This window comes from Phyllostomus hastatus, unplaced genomic scaffold (genome assembly GCF_019186645.2).
Source record: "Phyllostomus hastatus isolate PE091 unplaced genomic scaffold, TTU_PhHast_1.1 phas_scaffold_177, whole genome shotgun sequence".
Lineage (NCBI taxonomy): Eukaryota > Metazoa > Chordata > Mammalia > Chiroptera > Phyllostomidae > Phyllostomus > Phyllostomus hastatus.
Genome location: NW_025334012.1, coordinates 1,416,077 through 1,422,475, shown reverse-complemented (window position 1 = coordinate 1,422,475; position 6,399 = coordinate 1,416,077). Strand labels below are relative to the sequence as shown.

The following is a 6,399-nucleotide window of genomic DNA, read 5'->3' as shown; positions in this document are numbered from 1 at the left end:
GGGAAAGACACAGAGTCTTCCTCAAAGCTCTCAAAAGGGAACAACCCTGCCAACACCTTGATCTCAGACCGCTAGCCCATGACACAGTACATTTGTATTAAGTCATCCAGTTTGTGGGACTTGGTTGCAGCAGCTCTAGAAAACTAATGTCATGACTAAGTCTCAGAAGTCACACATTGTCACTTCTTCCAGGTTGCATCTGTTAGGACTGAGTCACCAAGTCCAGCCCTTGCTCTAGGGGAGGGGAATTAAGCTCCAGGGTGGGGGGGACCATCAGCAAATTTATGAGCATGTTTCACAACCACCACCAGAGCCAGGAGATACCTCTCTCACCGTATCATAAATACTCCTCTTTTGTTTAAGCTGACTCAAATTGGATCCCTCAGTGCTGCATTCACGTGTTTATCAAGCCTTTCTATGTCACTGTTCTCTAAAATACTTGAGGATAAATTTTGTAACTCTGCCTCCCAGGACCCTAATCTAGTGCTGGGAATATTTGGTCCAAAAATTGATAAATCCATTATTTGTGTCAAAACGACCATACTTTACACTTGTGTAGCACTCACGTGGCCTTTCCCAGTGGATACCTGCTCCGGAAATCTGCAGTAGGAATCCAAGGAGAGAATGACTGTGACACTTCCAAAATCATGAAGTTTTATTTTCTCTAGAGGCAATTCACTCAGTAAAGAGGCAACTGATATTTGGCTTTCACACCCTTACAAAAGGGTAGAGCACTTTTCCTACAACATCACACTTTCACACATTCAACAAATATGGACGGTCTACTCTGTACCTCATGCCGGAGACAGTGTGATGCATAAGAAAGTCCCTGCCCTCCAAGAGTGTACAGTCTTGGATTAAAATCTTTGGCAGACTATGTGTCTCAGCGATCTCTGGGTGACTCTGCCTGCCACCCTCAGCCTTTCCAGCCCAGGTCTACTCACTGAGCATCCCCCTTTCCTGGGTCCTGCATGGAATATTGAGGCCAAGAGCTGCTGCCTTTGAGAAGTGGCTATTCTAAGAGGAACCAGATGGTCAGAGAAACACATTCATCTGAAGTTTAATTTTAATGTTCTGTGAATACTTTTTTCCCTTTGCATGCCTCAAGGATCTGGGCCAAAGACTCTGAGTGGGTAAGAGGAGTAGAGAAATGAAAAACTAAAAATGACAAATAAGGGACACAATGATACATTCTCACTTGGGAGGTAACTGAGAAGAGACTGTGGGGAGTTGATGTGGGTGTATGAAAATGATATGCAAAGGTAGCATCCACGCCAGCTCAAATTCTTACAGTCCTTTCGTTTTACATTCTTGAGTGTTGGTCACTGAGACTATTCACCTGGGACCTACTGTGTGAAAATAGTGACTACTCATTCCACTCACCCTCTCTATCCATTTGATTGGGTGATCAGGGGTGAAACACTTTTCCACTCTGGCCTTTAGTATCTCCTGTTATGTGACATAATTTTGAAGGTTTCCCCCATCTTTTTCATATGTGCTTAGTACAGAGAGTATTAATTTCCTTCGCCCTCAGTATTTTCAAGGAACTCATCCCAGGAATCGAATGCTCCTAGAAAGCCTAAATCATGGTGACTATAGGCTGGGAGGGGAAGGAAGGAATAAAAAGCAAAGTTGTGGGAAGAATTAACTATAGAGGAAAAGAAAGAAGAAAGTAGAAAACAGGAAATAAACCTGGCAAAAGGTTGTAAAGAAAACTCCCAACAATGCCCTAGCATCCACAGAAATGCAGATCCCTAGGTCATCTGTTTCTTCCCAGTAGGAGCATGTACCACAATCCTAGGTATATATTAGGTTCTCACATTTTTTAAATTGTTGAACTGAGCCAAACTGAATTCCATTCTTCAATTGATGTTATGGTCTCTATAGCTAGGAAAGTCTCCAGTACTAGAGGGTCTGAGTGGAGGCTTGATACTCACTTGATGATGATGTTGAAAAGGTGATTTGTGCACCAGCTGATGCCTTTGGGAGTGACTCCCTGAAGTAAGTCCCTTCCGAGCCTGTGATTCTACATCTCTATGACAATTTAACCAGATTAGATTGAGTTAGATTCCCTGCAACTCTCACATTTTAGGTTTTGGTTTATGTGCAAATCCTCTTATAGCCTGCTCTGTCCCAGCTCCTACAATTCCTCCCAATGCATCCTTTGAGCCTAACAGGGGGAGAACCAACTTCCCAGATTCCCTAATCCTGAGCCCTTTCTGAATTGCTATTAGTCAATTTTCAGTTCACTAATCCAATTTCTTCACTTCCCTCAATGTCATTTCCTTCTATTTTTCAACCAATAAATATTTACTGAGCACCACTGTACATCATGTTATCTGTTTGGAACTAGAAAGAATACAGAACTTACAAACACTTTGGTCCCCGCACTCCAAGGTGATATTTCGACAGGAGAGGCAAAATTGCCACAGGTTTAGTAATTAAAATGAGCTTAGGGAAGTTTAGAACCAAGGACTAAGTGGCATGTCCAAGGTGAAAATGCTATAGGATTTCAAAAGAAAGGAATATTGCTTTCCATTAGGATGGTCTGGAGAAGGGAAAGATTAGATTAAACAATGAACAAGGGGAAAGATAAACTTTGATTGGGGAAGAAAGAAAACCATCATAAGTTTGAAGAACGAAAACAGGAATTAGAGCAGGGCATTACATGCACAGACCTGGCTGCATGGAGCAGAAGGGCAGCCTGTGCCTGAAGGGTTTAACGCAGAGGAAGAGGCAGCTCAAACCGTGTTTCTGAAAGCCGTCATCCTCGGCATCTTCAGTCCTTGAGGCTGTGGTCCAGCCACATTAACACTGAGGGCTATTTATGACTGAGGGAGCATTTTTGTAGTCACCAGCTCTCAGAGGCTCATGCCAGATACTTCCCACACTTGACACCACCCTAAGAAGGAACCATGGGCTGGCAGCAGTGAGCATTATTTGCAAGAAGGGGAGCCATCAGCCAGCGAGATGAGAAGATGGGGTGGGATAAGAGAGAAGGGTAGATGTGGGTGGAAGGTTGAAGTGACACACTGTAGGAAAGGTGGGAAAGAGGCGTACCTGCGATATTATTTTTAGGAAGCAGAGATGTGTTAAGACACATTAGTTGCAACTCGCCTCTGCGGCCCTGCGCCGTTTCAGCACCCTTGTGGACGGACAGCAGCGCTTCTCCAGGCTTGCTCCTCCCCCGAGCCCCTCCATCTGCACGTGGTGTCCTGTTCCAATTCTACCTCAGAGTCACCTCATTCTCCTTCATTCCAGTCGCCATTTACCAACCACAGCCATTCATCAATCTTCAGTGGACTGCTTGATGCCTTGCTGTCCCTTCCTTGCAATGCTTGCATTTAGCACCCCAAGGAAAATCTACTCTACCAGGATGGAATCAAATAGGTTACTCTTTTTGTCTTTGTTTCCAGTAAGACAAAACTATATTCAGCAATTTGTAAATCTAAATTTCAAGGTATAGTCAATATAAGCTATCATTAACTGGTAACTTACTTTGTACTAGGCACTACACTAATCTATACATCTGATATTTGTTGTATCTCATTTGGTTCTCTCAACATTCCTTGTGATGTAGGGATTTTCAGCTCGCTTTACAGATGAGGAACCTGCTAATTACAATATCATGTAATTGATCCTAGGCTAAACCACTAATAAACATCAAAACCAGGATTTAAACCTCTCCCATAGACATCTTTAGACATCTCCCATACCAAACCTTGACTTTGCCAATGAGGAAGCAGAAGCCCAGAGTGAGGAGAATTGTCCAAGGTAACAAAGCTAATTTTAGGCAACAGAGTCAGAACTGGAAAGTAGGTCTCTATCCTACCAGTGCAGTGCTCTTTCTGTCATACCCTGTACCTATTAACAACAGGTAGAAACAAGGCTGTTCCATGTTCTTCTGCAAAATAACACCACATTTCCTCCTTGTTCTCTACATAAACTGACATTTATGTATCAGTTTGAAGAGGTTGGTAAGATTTTCCTAGGACTGATTTTCAGGATGTGTCCCAGACCCTCAAAGAACAGGGGGATGAAGGGTATAAGACAGAGAGAAGTGTGGGGAGGAAGGGCATTTCCAGTCCTCCTGTGGATAAACATTTTGGAGGACAACCAAGCAAGCACTAAACCACCATTTCCAAGATGATGGGGTCCCAGGTGACAGTCAACTCAGTAGATTCTCTGAGGACAAAATGGTCATGATACGGAGGAGGGAATGCCCTGAAGGATGTTTAAATATAAGACAGGATGAACACTGATGCACGCTACAATGCAGATGAGCCTTGAAAACTTTAAGTGAAAGAAACTAGACACAAAAGGCCACATATTGAATGAATTTATTTATATGAAATGTCCAGAATAAGAAAATCCATAGGGATGGAAAGTAAATTAACAGTTGCCAGGGGCTGGGGAAGCAGGAAATAGGGAGTGACTACTAGTGGGTATGGAGTTTTCTTTTTTGGCTGATGAAAATGTTCTGCAATTACATAGTGGTGATCGTTGTGCACCTTGTAAATATACTGACAACCACTAAATTGTACATTTTAAAATGGTAAATGTTATGGTATGTGAATTATATCTTGATTTTTTTAAGACAGAATGAATTGTCAAATAGAGCCATAAGCATATTTATCAACACAGGCACAAGATATTGGGGAAGAAGCCTTATATTTATTGATCATCTACTGTGTCCCAGACATTCAGACATTTTATGTTCACTTTTACTATGGAAGACACACAGAAATCCTGATAAGTAGTCATGTTTTCTTCATTTTACAGATGACAAAACTGAGGTTCACCAACAGAACTTATCCAAGGATACCAAACTAGTTAGTGCCACCGTCAGAATTAAGACTTGGGTCTCCCTGGCTTTACAGCCTGTGTTCTATCCACCAGAACATGATTCTTTCCATCTAGCTTCTTGTACAAGAGGTCTTGCACTTGCTTGGTTTTCTCCCTCATTTCAGCTTGCACAGTGGTGAGCATGTCTGGGCAATACTGTTTGGGTGACTATCAATTGTCACCTCTGCAGATGGCACCTGGAGAACTAGCCCTTTACCAGTGGCAATCACACCCCAGTCACCCAGTTCATCTTGCTGGGTTTCTCCAATTATCCAGACTTCCAGAAGCTTCTTTTTGGAGCCTTCCTGTTCACCTGTGCCATGACAGTGGTGGGCCACCTGAGACTGATGCCACTCATCTTCCCAGTTTCTGCCTTCCATAGCCCCATGTATTTATTCCTCAGCATCCTCTCTTGTCTTGATATTTGTTACTCTTCTGTGGTAACCCAAAGCTGTTGGTCAACCTTCTGGCCTCTGATAAGTCCATCTCTTTCAAGGGTTGTGTGGTCCAGCTGACCTTCTTTATGGCACATGTCACAGTTGGGAGCTGCCTGCTAGCCTCCTTGGAGCTATGACAACTTCATGGGCATCTGCTCACTCCTCCATTACAGTTCTGTTGTGACCAAGAGGACCTGTCTCCAGCTGGTGGCTGCTTCCTAGGCATTTGGTGAAGCTACATCCCCTCTCCAGACTACGAATGTCTTTGCCCTGCCTTTGCGTGGGCCCAACCAGGTATCACACTACTTCTGTGACATCCCATCCCTTCTGTACCTGGTGTGTGACTACATAGTTGCAGCAAGAGGGGTCCTCTGTATCTACTCTGCTCTAGTCACCCTGTGCCTGCTGCAGTCACCCTCACCACTTAGAGCTTGGTCTTGGTTGCCATTGAGAGAATGTGCTCAGCAGCTGGGAGGGGGAAAGTCCTCTCCACATGTGCCTCCTACTCCCTAGCCATTACCAGTCTCTATGGCACAGTGTTTTTCACATACATTCAGACTCATGGATTCACTAATGATACCAGTGGCCAAGTAGTGTCCATCTTCTACACCATCATAATTCCCATGCTCAACCCCTTCATCTGTAGCCTCTAAAACAAGGAGGTGAAGGACACCCTGCAGAAGAAGCTCCAGATTATCAGTTCTCCCTGCTGAGCCCTGCAAGGTTGTTTATTGGCATGAGATAAGCATAACATCTTCCAAATCCTGTAGTGAGTTGACCTAACCAAGAGCAGCCCTGGTTTTGAAGGAGGTGGAAGAAGTGGGGAAGAAACAGCAGAGATCATACTCTGCACAGAGCACTGCAGTTTTTAAAGCATCTGCATATCCATTGTCACAGCGAATCTTTGCCACCACAGTGGGAGGCAGCATGGTGATGATCTCAGTTTACAAATGAAGGACTTGTGACTCAGTGAAAATAAATTAATTACCTGAAGTCAAACAGTTAGTGAGAGGATAAGTATTCAAGATTGAGACTTCCACACCCAAACCGGGGAAATTTCAATTACACCATGGCCACCAGCTAAGTCTTTTACTGGCAGCTCATCCTAACTGTCAAG

At 43.7% G+C, this 6,399-nt stretch overlaps 1 pseudogene; it reads left to right on the top strand.

Moving 5' to 3' along the window:
* The first annotated feature begins 5,035 nt into the window (after positions 1-5,035).
* LOC123831405 lies at positions 5,036-5,995 on the top strand (annotated as a pseudogene).
* Positions 5,996-6,399: the final 404 nt, after the last annotated feature.